The following is a 12,674-nucleotide window of genomic DNA, read 5'->3' on the forward strand; positions in this document are numbered from 1 at the left end:
TTTTCCGATGAAAAACGAAGAGTGGAGAATCCGGGTATCGATCCCGGTACTTCTCACATGCGAAGCGAGCGTTCTACCAATTGAGCTAATTCCCCATATTCTTCTGACTGATTTATTATATTAAAATTAGCAATAATTCAATTTTCCGATGAAAAACGAAGAGTGGAGAATCCGGGTATCAATCCCGGTACTTGTCACATGTGAAACGAGCGCTCTACCCATTGAGCTAATTCCCCATATTCTTCCGAGTGATTTATTATATTCAAATGAGCAATAATTCAATTTTCCGATGAAAAACGAAGAGTGGAGAATCCGGGTATTGATCCCGGTACTTCTCACATGCGAAGCGAGCGCTCTACCAATTACGCTAATTCCCCATACTCTTCTTACTGATTTATTATATTCAAATGAGCAATAATTCAATTTTCCGATTAAAAACGAAGAGTGGAGAATCCGGGTATCGATCCCGGTACTTCTCACATGCAAAGATAGCGCTCTAACAATTGAGCTAATTTCCCATATTCTTCTAACTGATTTATTATATTCAAATGAGCAATAATTCAATTTTCCGATGAAAAACGAAGAGTGGAGAATCCGGGTATCGATCCCGGTACTTTTCACATGCGAAGCGAGCGCTCTACCAATTGAGCTAATTCCCCATATTCTTCAGACTGATTTATTATATTCAAATGAGCAATAACTCAATTTTCCGATGAAAAACGCAGAGTGGAGAATCCGGGTATCGATCCCGGTACTTCTCACATGCGAAGCGAGCGCTCTACCAATTGAGCTAATTCCCCATATTCTTCTGATTTTTTTATTGTATTTACATGAGCAATCATTCAATGTTCCGATGAAAACGAAAAGTGGAGAATCCGGGTATCCATCCCGGTACTTCTCACATGCGAAGCGATGGCTCTACCAATTGAGCTAATTCCCCATATTCTTCAGACTGATTTATTATATTCAAATGAGCAATAATTCAATTTTCCGATGAAAAACGAAGAGTGGAGAATCCGGGTATCGATCCCGGTACTTCTCACATGCGAAGCCAGCGCTCTACCAATTGAGCTAATTCCCCATATTCTTCAGACTGATTTATTATATTCAAATGAGCAATAATTCAATTTTCCGATGAAAAACGAAGAGTGGAGAATCCGGGTATCGATACCGGTACTTCTCACATTGCAAAGCGAGCGCACTACCAATTGAGCTAATTCCCCATATTCTTCTGACTGATTTATTTTATTCAAATGAGCAATAATTCAATTTTCCGATGAAAAACGAAGAGTGGAGAATCCGGGTATCGATCCCGGTACTTCTCACATGCGAAGCGAGCGTTCTACCAATTGAGCTAATTCCCCATATTCTTCTGACTGATTTATTATATTCAAATTAGCAATAATTCAATTTTCCGATGAAAAACGAAGAGTGGAGAATCCGGGTATCGATACCGGTACTTCTCACATGCGAAGCGAGCGCTCTACGAATTGAGCTAATTCCCCATATTCTTCTGACTGATTTATTATATTCAAATGAGCAATAATTCAATTTTCCGATGAAAAACGAAGAGTGGAGAATCCGGGTATCAATCCCGGTACTTGTCACATGTGAAACGAGCGCTCTACCAATTGAGCTAATTCCCAATATTCTTCCGAGTGATTTATTATATTCAAATGAGCAATAATTCAATTTTCCGATGAAAAACGAAGAGTGGAGAATCCGGGTATCGATCCCGGTACTTCTCACATGCGAAGCGAGCGCTCTACCAATTACGCTAATTCCCCATACTCTTCTTACTGATTTATTATATTCAAATGAGCAATAATTCAATTTTCCGATGAAAACCGAAAAGTGGAGAATCCGGGTATCGATACCGGTACTTCTCACATGCGAAGCGAGCGCTCTACCAATTGAGCTAATTCCCCATATTCTTCTGACTGATTTATTATATTCAAATGAGCAATAATTCAATTTTCCGATGAAAAACGAAGAGTGGAGAATCAGAGTATTGATACCGGTACTTCTCACATGCGAAGCGAGCGCTCTACCAATTAAGCTAAGTCCCCATACTCATCTTACTGATTTTTTATATTCAAATGAGCAATAATTCAATTTTCCGATGAAAAACGAAAAGTGGAGAATCCGGGTATCGATCCCGTACTTCTCACATGCGAAGCGAGCGCTCTACCAATTGAACTAATTCCCCCTTATTCTTCTGACTGATTTATTATATTCAAATGAGCAATAATTCAATTTTCCGATGAAAAACGAAGAGTGGAGAATCCGGGTATCGATACCGGAACTTCTAACATGTTAAGCGAGCGCTCTACCCATTGAACTAATTCCCCATATTCTTCTGACTGTTTTATTGTATTTAAATGAGCAATAATTCAATTTTCCGATGAAAAACGAAGAGTGGAGAATCCGGGTATCGATCCCGGTACTTCTCACATGCGAAGCGAGCGCTCTACCAATTGAGCTAATTCCCCATATTCGTCTGACTGTTTTATTGTATTTAAATGAGCAATAATTCAATTTTCCGATGAAAAACGAAGAGTGGAGAATCCGGGTATCGATCCCGGTACTTCTCACATGCGAAGCGAGCGCTCTACCAATTGAGCTAATTCCCCATATTCTTCTGACTGATTTATTATATTCAAATGAGCAATAATTCAATTTTCCGATGAAAAACGAAGAGTGGAGAATCCGGGTATCGATCCCGGTACTCCTCACATGCGAAGCGAGCGTTCTACCAATTGAGCTAATTCCCCATATTCGTCTGACTGTTTTATTTAATTGTAATGGGCAATAATTCAATTTTCCGATGAAAAACGAAGAGTGGAGAATCCGGGTATCGATCCCGGTACTTCTCACATGCGAAGCGAGCGCTCTACCAATTGAGCTAATTCCCCATATTCTTCTGACTGTTTTATTTAATTGTAATGGGCAATAATTCAATTTTCCGATGAAAAACGAAGAGTTGAGAATCCGGGTATCGATCCCGGTACTTCTCACATGCGACGAGAGCGCTCAACCAATTAAACTAATTCCCAATATTCTTCTGACTGTTTTATTGTATTTAAATGAGCAATAATTCAATTTTCCGATGAAAAACGAAGAGTGGAGAATCCGGGTACTGATCTCGGTACTTCTCACTTGTGAAGCGAGCGCTCTACCAATTGAGCTTATTCCCCATATTCTTCAGACTGATTTATTATATTCAAATGAGCAATAATTCAATTTTCCGATGAAAAACGAAGAGTGGAGAATCCGGGTATCGATCCCGGTACTTCTCACATGCGAAGCGAGCGCTCTACCAATTGAGCTAATTCCCCATATTCTTCTAACTGTTTTATTGTATTTAAATGAGCAATAATTAAATTTTCCGATGAAAAACGAAGAGTGGGGTATCCGGGTATCGATCCCGGTACTTCTCACATGCGAAGCGAGCGCTCTACCAATTGAGCTAATTTCCCATATTCATCTGATTGTTTTATTGTATTTAAATGAGCAATAATTCAATGTTCCGATGAAAACGAAAAGTGGAGCATCCGGGTATCGATCCCGGTACTTCTCACATGCGAAGCGAGCGCTCTACCAATTAAGCTAATTCCCCATATTCTTCTGACTGTTTTTTTGTATTTAAATCAGCAATAATTCAATGTTCCGATGAAAAACGAAGAGTGGAGAATCCGGGTATCTATCCCGGTACTTCTCACATGCGAAGATAGCGCTCTACCAATTGAGCTCATTCCCCATAGTCTTCTGACTGTTTTATTGTATTAAAATGAGCAATAATTCAATTTTCCGATGAAAAACGAAGAGTGGGGAATCCGGGTATCGATCCCGGTACTTCTCACATGCGAAGCGACCGCTCTACCAATTAAGCCAATTCCCCATATTCTTCTGACGTTTTTATTGTATTTAAATGAGCAATAATTCAATTTTCGAATGAAAAACGAAGAGTGGAGAATCCGGGTATCGATCCCGGTACTTCTCACAGGCGAAGCGAGGTCTCTACCAATTGAGCTTATTCCCCATATCGTTCTGACTGATTTATTATATTCAAATGAGCAATAATTCAATTTTCCGATGAAAAAAGAAGAGTGGAGAATCCGGGTATCGATCCCGGTACTTCTCACATGCGAAGCGAGCGCTCTACCCATTGAGCTAATTCCCCATACTCTTCTGACTGTTTTATTGTATTCAAATGAGCAATAATTCAATTTTCCGATGAAAAACGAAGAGTGGAGAATCCGGGTATCGATCCCGGTACTTCTCACATGCGAAGCGAGCGCTCTACCAATTGAGCTAATTCCCCATATTCTTCTGACTGTTTTATTGTATTTAAATGAGCAATAATTCAATTTTCCAATGAAAAACGAAGAGTGGAGAATCCGGGTATCGATCCCGGTACTTCTCACATGCGAAGCGAGCGGTCTCGCAATTACGCTAATTCCCCATATTCTTCTGACTGTTTTATTGTATTTAAATGAGCAATAATTCAATTTTCCGATGAAAAACGAAGACTGGAGAATCAAGGTATCGACCCCGGTACTTCTCACATGCAAAGCGAGCGCTCTACACATTGAGCTAATTCCCCATATTCTTCAGACTGATTTATTATATTCAAATGAGCAATAATTCAATTTTCCGATGAAAAACGAAGAGTGGAGAATCCGGGTATCGATCCCGGTACTTCTCACATGCGAAGCGAGCGCTCTACGAATTGAGCTAATTCCCCATATTCTTCTGACTGATTTATTATATTCAAATGAGCAATAATTCAATTTTCCGATGAAAAACGAAGAGTGGAGAATCCGGGTTTCGATCCCGGTAATGCTCACATGTGAAGCGAGCGCTCTACCAATTAAGCTAATTCCCCATATTCTTCTGACTGTTTTATTGTATTTTAATGAGCAATAATTAAATTTTCCGATGAAAAACGAAAAGTGGGGAATCCGGGTATCGATCCCGGTACTTCTCACATGCGAAGCTAGCGCTCTACCAATTGAGCTAATTCCCCATATACTTCTGATTGTTTTATTGTATTTAAATGAGCAATAATTAAATTTTCCGATGAAAAACGAAAAGTGGAGAATCCGGGTATCGATCCCGGTACTTCTCACATGGTAAGCGAGCGCTCTACCAATTGAGCTAATTCCCCATATTCTGCTGACTGTTTTTTTGTATTTAAATGAGCAATAATTCAATTTTCCGATGAAAAACGAAGAGAGGAGTATCCGGGTATCGATCCCGGTACTTCTCACATGCGACGCGAGCGCTCTACAAATTGAGCTAATTCCCCATATTCTTCTGCCTGATGTATTATATTCAAATGAGCAATAATTCAATTTTCCGATGAAAAACGAAGAGTGGAGAATCAAGGTATCGATCCCGGTACTTCTCACATGCAAAGCGAACGCTCTACCAATTGAGCTTATTCCCCATATTCTTCTGACTGATTTACTATATTCAAATGAGCAATACTTCATTTTTCCGATGAAAAACGAAAAGTGGAGAATCCGGGTATCGATCCCGGTACTTCTCACATGCTAAGCGAGCGCTCTACCAATTGAGCTAATTCCCCAGATTTTCCTGATTGTTTTATTGTATTTAAATCAGCAATAATTCAATTTTCCGATGAAAAACGAAAAGTTGATAATCCGGGTATCGATCCCGGTACTTTTCACATGCGAAGCGAGCGCTCTACCAATTGAGCTAATTCCCCATATTCTTCTGACTGATTTATTATATTCAAATTAGCAATAATTCAATTTTCCGATGAACAACGAAGGATGGAGAATCCGGGTATCGATCCCGGTACTTCTAACATGCGAAGCGAGCGCTCTACGCATTGAGCTAATTCCCCATATTCTTCTGACTGATTTATTATATTCAAATGAGCAATAATTCAATTTTCCGATGAACAACGAAGAGTGGGGTATCCGGGTATCGATCCCGGTACTTCTCACATGCGAAGCGAGCGCTCTACCAATTGAGCTAATTCCCCATATTCTTCTGATTGTTTTATTGTATTTACATCAGCAATCATTCAATGTTCCGATGAAAACGAAAAGTGGAGAATCCGGGTATCCATCCCGGTACTTCTAACATGTGAAGCGAGCGCTCTACCCATTGAGCTAATTCCCCATATTCTTCTGACTGTTTTATTGTATTTAAATGAGCAATAATTCAATTTTCCGATGAAAAACGAAGAGTGGAGAATCCAGGTATCGATCCCGGTACTTCTCACATGCGAAGCGAGCGCTCTACCAATTGAGCTAATTCCCCATATTCGTCTGACTGTTTTATTGTATTTAAATGAGCAATAATTAAATTTTCCGATCAAAAACGAAGAGTGGAGAATCCGGGTATCGATCCCGGTACTTCTCACATGCGAAGCGAGCGCTCTACCAGTTGAGCTAATTCCCCATATTCTTCTGACTGTTTTATTTAATAGTAATGGGCAATAATTCAATTTTCCGATGAAAAACGAAGAGTGGAGAATTCGGGTATCGATCCCGGTACTTCTCACATGCGAAGCGAGCGCTCTACCAATTAAGCTAATTCCCCATATTCTTCTGACTGATTTATTATATTTAAATGAGCAATAATTCAATTTTCCGATGAAAAACGAAGAGTGGAGAATCCGGGTATCGATCCCGGTACTTCTCACATGCGAAGCGAGAACTCTACCAATTAAGCTAATTCCCCATATTCTTCTGACTGTTTTATTGTATTTAAATGAGCAATAATTCAATTTTCCGATGAAAAACGAAGAGTGGAGAATCCGGGTATCGATCCCGGTACTTCTCACATGCGGCGAGAGCGCTCTACCAATTGAGCTTATTCCCCATATTCTTCTGACTGATTTATTATATTTAAATGAGCAATAATTCAATTTTCCGATTAAAAACGAAGAGTGGAGAATCCGGGTATCGATCCCGGTACTTCTAACATGCGAAGCGAGCGCTCTACCAATTGAGCTAATTCCCCCTTATTCTTCTGACTGATTTATTATATTCAAATGAGCAATAATTCAATTTTCCGATGAAAAACGAAGAGTGGAGAATCCGGGTATCGATCTCGGTACTTCTCATATGCGAAGCGAGTGCTCTACCAATTGAGCTAATTCCCCATACTCTTCTGACTGATTTATTATATTCAAATGAGCAATAATTCAATTTTCCGATGAAAACCGAAAAGTGGAGAATCCGGGTACCGATCCCGGTACTTCTCACATGCGAAGCGAGCGCTCTACCAATTGAGCTAATTCCCCATATTCTTCTGACTGTTTTATTTAATTGTAATGGGCAATAATTCAATTTTCCGATGAAAAACGAAGAGTGGAGAATTCGGGTATCGATCCCGGTACTTCTCACATGAGAAGCGAGCGCTCTACCAATTAAGCTAATTCCCCATATTCTTCTGACTGATTTATTATATTCAAATGAGCAATAATTCAATTTTCCGATGAAAAACGAAGAGTGGAGAATCCGGGTATCGATCCCGGTACTTCTCACATGCGAAGAAAGCGCTCTACCAATTAAGCTAATTCCCCATATTCTTATGACTGTTTTATTGTATTTAAATGAGCAATAATTCAATTTTCCGATGAAAAACGAAGAGTGGAGAATCCGGGTATCGATCCCAGTACTTCTCACATGCGACGAGAGCGCTCTACCAATTGAGCTTATTCCCCATATTCTTCTGACGGATTTATTTTATTCAAATGAGCAATAATTCAATTTTCCGATGAAAAACGAAGAGTGGAGAATCAGGGTATCGATCCCGGTACTTCTCACATGCGAAGCGAGCGCTCTACCAATTAAACTAATTCCCAATATTCTTCTGACTGTTTTATTGTATTCAAATGAGCAATAATTAAATTTTCCGATGAAAAACGCAGAGTGGAGAATCCGGGTACCGATCTCGGTACTTCTCACATGTGAAGCGAGCGCTCTACCAATTGAGCTTATTCCCCATATTCTTCTGACTGATGTATTATATTCAAATGAGCAATAATTCAATTTTCCGATGAAAAACGAAGAGTGGAGAATCCGGGTATCGATCCCGGTACTTCTCACATGCGACGAGAGCGCTCTACCAATTGAGCTTATTCCCCATATTCTTCTGACTGTTTTATTTAATTGTAATGGGCAATAATTCAATTTTCCGATGAAAAACGAAGAGTGGAGAATACGGGTATCGATCCCGGTACTTCTCACATGCGAAGCGAGCGCTCTACCAATTAAGCTAATTCCCCATATTCTTCTGACTGATTTATTATATTCAAATGAGCAATAATTCAATTTTCCGATGAAAAACGAAGAGTGGAGAATCCGGGTATCGATCCCGGTACTTCTCACATGCGACGAGAGCGATCTACCAATTGAGCTTATTCCCCATATTCTTCTGACTGATTTATTATATTCAAATGAGCAATAATTCAATTTTCCGATGAAAAACGAAGAGTGGAGAATCCGGGTATCGATACCGGTACTTCTAACATGTGAAGCGAGCGCTCTACCCATTGAGCTAATTCCCCATATTCTTCTGACTGTTTTATTGTATTTAAATGAGCAATAATTCAATTTTCCGATGAAAAACGAAGAGTGGAGAATCCGGGTATCGATCCCGGTACTTCTCACATGCGAAGCGAGCGCTCTACCAATTGAGCTAATTCCCCATATTCATCTGATTGTTTTATTGTATTTACATGAGCAATAATTCAATGTTCCGATGAAAAACGAAAAGTGGAGAATCCGGGTATCGATCCCGGTACTTTTCACATGCGAAGCGAGCGCTCTACCAATTGAGCTAATTCCCCATAATCTTCTGACTTATTTATTATATTCAAATTAGCAATAATTCAATTTTCCGATGAACAACGAAGGATGGAGAATCCGGGTATCGATCCCGGTACTTCTAACATGCGAAGCGAGCGCTCTACCAATTGAGCTAATTCCCCCTTATTCTTCTGACTGATTTATTATATTCAAATGAGCAATAATTCAATTTTCCGATGAAAAACGAAGAGTGGAGAATCAAGATATCGATCCCGGTACTTCTCACATGCAAAGCGAGCGCTCTACCAATTGAGCTAATTCCCCATATTCTTCTGACTGATTTATTATATTCAAATGAGCAATAATTCAATTTTTCGATGAAAAACGAAGAGTGGGGTACCCGGGTATCGATCCCGGTACTTCTCACATGCGAAGCGAGCGCTCTACCAATTAAGCTAATTCCCCATATTCTTCTGATTGTTTTATTGTATTTACATGAGCAATCATTCAATGTTCCGATGAAAACGAAAAGTGGAGAATCCGGGTATCCATCCCGGTACTTCTCACATGTTAAGCGAGCGCTCTACTAATTGAGCTTATTCCCCATATTCTTCTGACTGTTTTATTGTATTCAAATGAGCAATAATTCAATTTTCCGATGAAAAACGGAGCATGGAGAATCCGGGTATCGATCCCGGTACTTCTCACATGCGAAGCGAGCGCTCTACCAATTGAGCTTATTCCCCATATTCTTCTGACTGATTTATTATATTCAAATGAGCAATAATTCAATTTTCCGATTAAAAACGAAGAGTGGAGAATCCGGGTATCGATCCCGGTACTTCTAACATGCGAAGCGAGCGCTCTACCAATTGAGCTAATTCCCCCTTATTCTTCTGACTGATTTATTATATTCAAATGAGAAATAATTCAATTTTCCGATGAAAAACGAAGAGTTGAGAATCCGGGTATCGATACCGGTACTTCTAACATGTGAAGCGAGCGCTCTACCAATTGAGCTAATTCCCCATATTCGTCTGACTGTTTTATTGTATTTAAATGAGCAATAATTCAATTTTCCGATGAAAAACGAAGAGTGGAGAATCCGGGTATCGATCCCGGTACTTCTCACATGCGAAGCGAGCGCTCTACCAATTGAGCTAATTCCCCATATTATTCTGACTGTTTTATTTAATTGTAATTGGCAATAATTCAATTTTCCGATAGAAAACGAAGAGTGGAGAATTCGGGTATCGATCCCGGTACTTCTCACATGCGAAGCGAGCGCTCTACCAATTAAGCTAATTCCCCATATTCTTCTGACTGATTTATTATATTCAAATTAGCAATAATTCAATTTTCCGATGAAAAACGAAGAGTGGAGAATCCGGGTATCGATCCCGGTACTTCTCACATGCGAAGCGAGCGCTCTACCAATTAAGCTAATTCCCCATATTCTTCTGACTGTTTTATTGTATTTAAATGAGCAATAATTCAATTTTCCGATGAAAAACGAAGAGTGGAGAATCCGGGTATCGATCCCGGTACTTCTCACATGCGACGAGAGCGCTCTACCAATTGAGCTTATTCCCCATATTCTTCTGACTGATTTATTATATTCAAATGAGCAAGAATTCAATTTTCCGATTAAAAACGAAGAGTGGAGAATCCGGGTATCGATCCCGGTACTTCTCACATGCGAAGCGAGCGCTCTACCAATTGAGCTAATTCCCCCTTATTTTTCTGACTGATTTATTATATTCAAATGAGCAATAATTCAATTTTCCGATGAAAAACGAAGAGTGGAGAATCCGGGTATCGATACCGGTACTTCTAACATGTGAAGCGAGCGCTCTACCCATTGAGCTAATTCCCCATATTCTTCTGACTGTTTTATTGTATTTAAATGAGCAATAATTCAATTTTCCGATGAAAAACGAAGAGTGGAGAATCCGGGTATCGATCCCGGTACTTCTCACATGCGAAGCGAGCGCTCTACCAATTGAGCTAATTCCCCATATTCTTCTGACTGTTTTATTTAATTGTAATGGGCAATAATTCAATTTTCCTATGAAAAACGAAGAGTGGAGAATTCGGGTATCGATCCCGGTACTTCTCACATGCGAAGCGAGCGCTCTACCAATTAAGCTAATTCCCCATATTTCTCTGACTGTTTTATTATATTCAAATGAGCAAAAATTCAATTTTCCGATGAAAAACGAAGAGTGGAGAATCCGGGTATCGATCCGGTACTTCTCACATGCGAAGCGAGCGCTCTACCAATTAAGCTAATTCCCCATATTCTTATGACTGTTTTATTGTATTTAAATGAGCAATAATTCAATTTTCCGATGAAAAACGAAGAGTGGAGAATCCGGGTATCGATCCCGGTACTTCTCACATGCGATGAGAGCGCTCTACCAATTGAGCTTATTCCCCATATTCTTCTGACTGTTTTATTTAATTGTAATGGGCAATAATTCAATTTTCCGATGAAAAACGAAGAGTGGAGAATTCGGGTATCGATCCCGGTACTTCTCACATGCGAAGCGAGCGCTCTACCAATTAAGCTAATTCCCCATATTCTTCTGACTGATTTATTATATTCAAATGAGCAATAATTCAATTTTCACATGAAAAAAGAAGAGTGGAGAATCCGGGTATCGATCCCGGTACTTCTCACATGCGAAGCGAGCGCTCTACCAATTAAGCTAATTCCCCATATTCTTCAGACTGTTTTATTGTATTTAAATGAGCAATAATTCAATTTTCGGATGAAAAACGAAGAGTGGAGAATCCGGGTATCGATCCCGGTACTTCTCACATGCGACGAGAGCGCTCTACCCATTGAGCTAATTCCCCATATTCTTCTGACTGATTTATTATATTCAAATGAGCAATAATTCAATTTTCCGATTAAAAACGAAGAGTGGAGAATCCGGGTATCGATCCCGGTACTTCTCACATGCGAAGCGAGCGCTCTACCAATTGAGCTAATTCCCCCTTATTCTTCTGACTGATTTATTATATTCAAATGAGCAATAATTCAATTTTCCGATGAAAAACGAAGAGTGGAGAATCCGGGTATCGATACCGGTACTTCTAACATGTGAAGCGAGCGCTCTACCCATTGAGCTAATTCCCCATATTCTTCTGACTGTTTTATTGTATTTTAATGAGCAATAATTCAATTTTCCGATGAAAAACGAAGAGTGGAGAATCCGGGTATCGATCCCGGTACTTCTCACATGCGAAGCGAGAACTCTACCAATTAAGCTAATTCCCCATATTCTTCTGACTGTTTTATTGTATTTAAATGAGCAATAATTCAATTTTCCGATGAAAAACGAAGAGTGGAGAATCCGGGTATCGATCCCGGTACTTCTCACATGCGGCGAGAGCGCTCTACCAATTGAGCTTATTCCCCATATTCTTCTGACTGATTTATTATATTTAAATGAGCAATAATTCAATTTTCCGATTAAAAACGAAGAGTGGAGAATCCGGGTATCGATCCCGGTACTTCTAACATGCGAAGCGAGCGCTCTACCAATTGAGCTAATTCCCCCTTATTCTTCTGACTGATTTATTATATTCAAATGAGCAATAATTCAATTTTCCGATGAAAAACGAAGAGTGGAGAATCCGGGTATCGATCCCGGTACTTCTCACATGCGACGAGAGCGCTCTACCAATTGAGCTTATTCCCCATATTCTTCTGACTGTTTTATTTAATTGTAATGGGCAATAATTCAATTTTCCGATGAAAAACGAAGAGTGGAGAATACGGGTATCGATCCCGGTACTTCTCACATGCGAAGCGAGCGCTCTACCAATTAAGCTAATTCCCCATATTCTTCTGACTGATTTATTATATTC

General features: G+C 39.7%; 13 non-coding genes across 13 annotated transcripts; all 13 read right to left on the bottom strand.

Moving 5' to 3' along the window:
• Nucleotides 1-727: 727 nt before the first annotated feature.
• On the bottom strand, nt 728-800 carry Trnaa-cgc (transfer RNA alanine (anticodon CGC)). Its single transcript has one exon. It is a non-coding gene; the product is annotated as a tRNA-Ala (tRNA).
• A 1,619-nt stretch (nt 801-2,419) lies between these two features.
• Nucleotides 2,420-2,492, bottom strand: Trnaa-cgc (transfer RNA alanine (anticodon CGC)). The gene has a single exon. It is a non-coding gene; the product is annotated as a tRNA-Ala (tRNA).
• Nucleotides 2,493-2,560: 68 nt separating this feature from the next.
• Nucleotides 2,561-2,633, bottom strand: Trnaa-cgc (transfer RNA alanine (anticodon CGC)). Its single transcript has one exon. It is a non-coding gene; the product is annotated as a tRNA-Ala (tRNA).
• Nucleotides 2,634-2,842: 209 nt separating this feature from the next.
• Nucleotides 2,843-2,915, bottom strand: Trnaa-cgc (transfer RNA alanine (anticodon CGC)). Its single transcript has one exon. It is a non-coding gene; the product is annotated as a tRNA-Ala (tRNA).
• Nucleotides 2,916-3,265: 350 nt separating this feature from the next.
• On the bottom strand, nt 3,266-3,338 carry Trnaa-cgc (transfer RNA alanine (anticodon CGC)). Its single transcript has one exon. It is a non-coding gene; the product is annotated as a tRNA-Ala (tRNA).
• A 913-nt stretch (nt 3,339-4,251) lies between these two features.
• On the bottom strand, nt 4,252-4,324 carry Trnaa-cgc (transfer RNA alanine (anticodon CGC)). The gene has a single exon. It is a non-coding gene; the product is annotated as a tRNA-Ala (tRNA).
• A 773-nt stretch (nt 4,325-5,097) lies between these two features.
• Nucleotides 5,098-5,170, bottom strand: Trnag-acc (transfer RNA glycine (anticodon ACC)). The gene has a single exon. It is a non-coding gene; the product is annotated as a tRNA-Gly (tRNA).
• A 350-nt stretch (nt 5,171-5,520) lies between these two features.
• Trnaa-agc (transfer RNA alanine (anticodon AGC)) lies at nt 5,521-5,593 on the bottom strand. Its single transcript has one exon. It is a non-coding gene; the product is annotated as a tRNA-Ala (tRNA).
• Nucleotides 5,594-8,622: 3,029 nt separating this feature from the next.
• Nucleotides 8,623-8,695, bottom strand: Trnaa-cgc (transfer RNA alanine (anticodon CGC)). Its single transcript has one exon. It is a non-coding gene; the product is annotated as a tRNA-Ala (tRNA).
• A 1,197-nt stretch (nt 8,696-9,892) lies between these two features.
• Nucleotides 9,893-9,965, bottom strand: Trnaa-cgc (transfer RNA alanine (anticodon CGC)). Its single transcript has one exon. It is a non-coding gene; the product is annotated as a tRNA-Ala (tRNA).
• A 491-nt stretch (nt 9,966-10,456) lies between these two features.
• On the bottom strand, nt 10,457-10,529 carry Trnaa-cgc (transfer RNA alanine (anticodon CGC)). Its single transcript has one exon. It is a non-coding gene; the product is annotated as a tRNA-Ala (tRNA).
• A 210-nt stretch (nt 10,530-10,739) lies between these two features.
• Nucleotides 10,740-10,812, bottom strand: Trnaa-cgc (transfer RNA alanine (anticodon CGC)). The gene has a single exon. It is a non-coding gene; the product is annotated as a tRNA-Ala (tRNA).
• A 913-nt stretch (nt 10,813-11,725) lies between these two features.
• On the bottom strand, nt 11,726-11,798 carry Trnaa-cgc (transfer RNA alanine (anticodon CGC)). Its single transcript has one exon. It is a non-coding gene; the product is annotated as a tRNA-Ala (tRNA).
• Nucleotides 11,799-12,674: the final 876 nt, after the last annotated feature.

This window comes from Euprymna scolopes, chromosome 39 (assembly GCF_053919585.1).
Source record: "Euprymna scolopes isolate OS-2025 chromosome 39, ASM5391958v1, whole genome shotgun sequence".
NCBI classification, from domain to species: Eukaryota; Metazoa; Mollusca; class Cephalopoda; order Sepiida; family Sepiolidae; genus Euprymna; species Euprymna scolopes.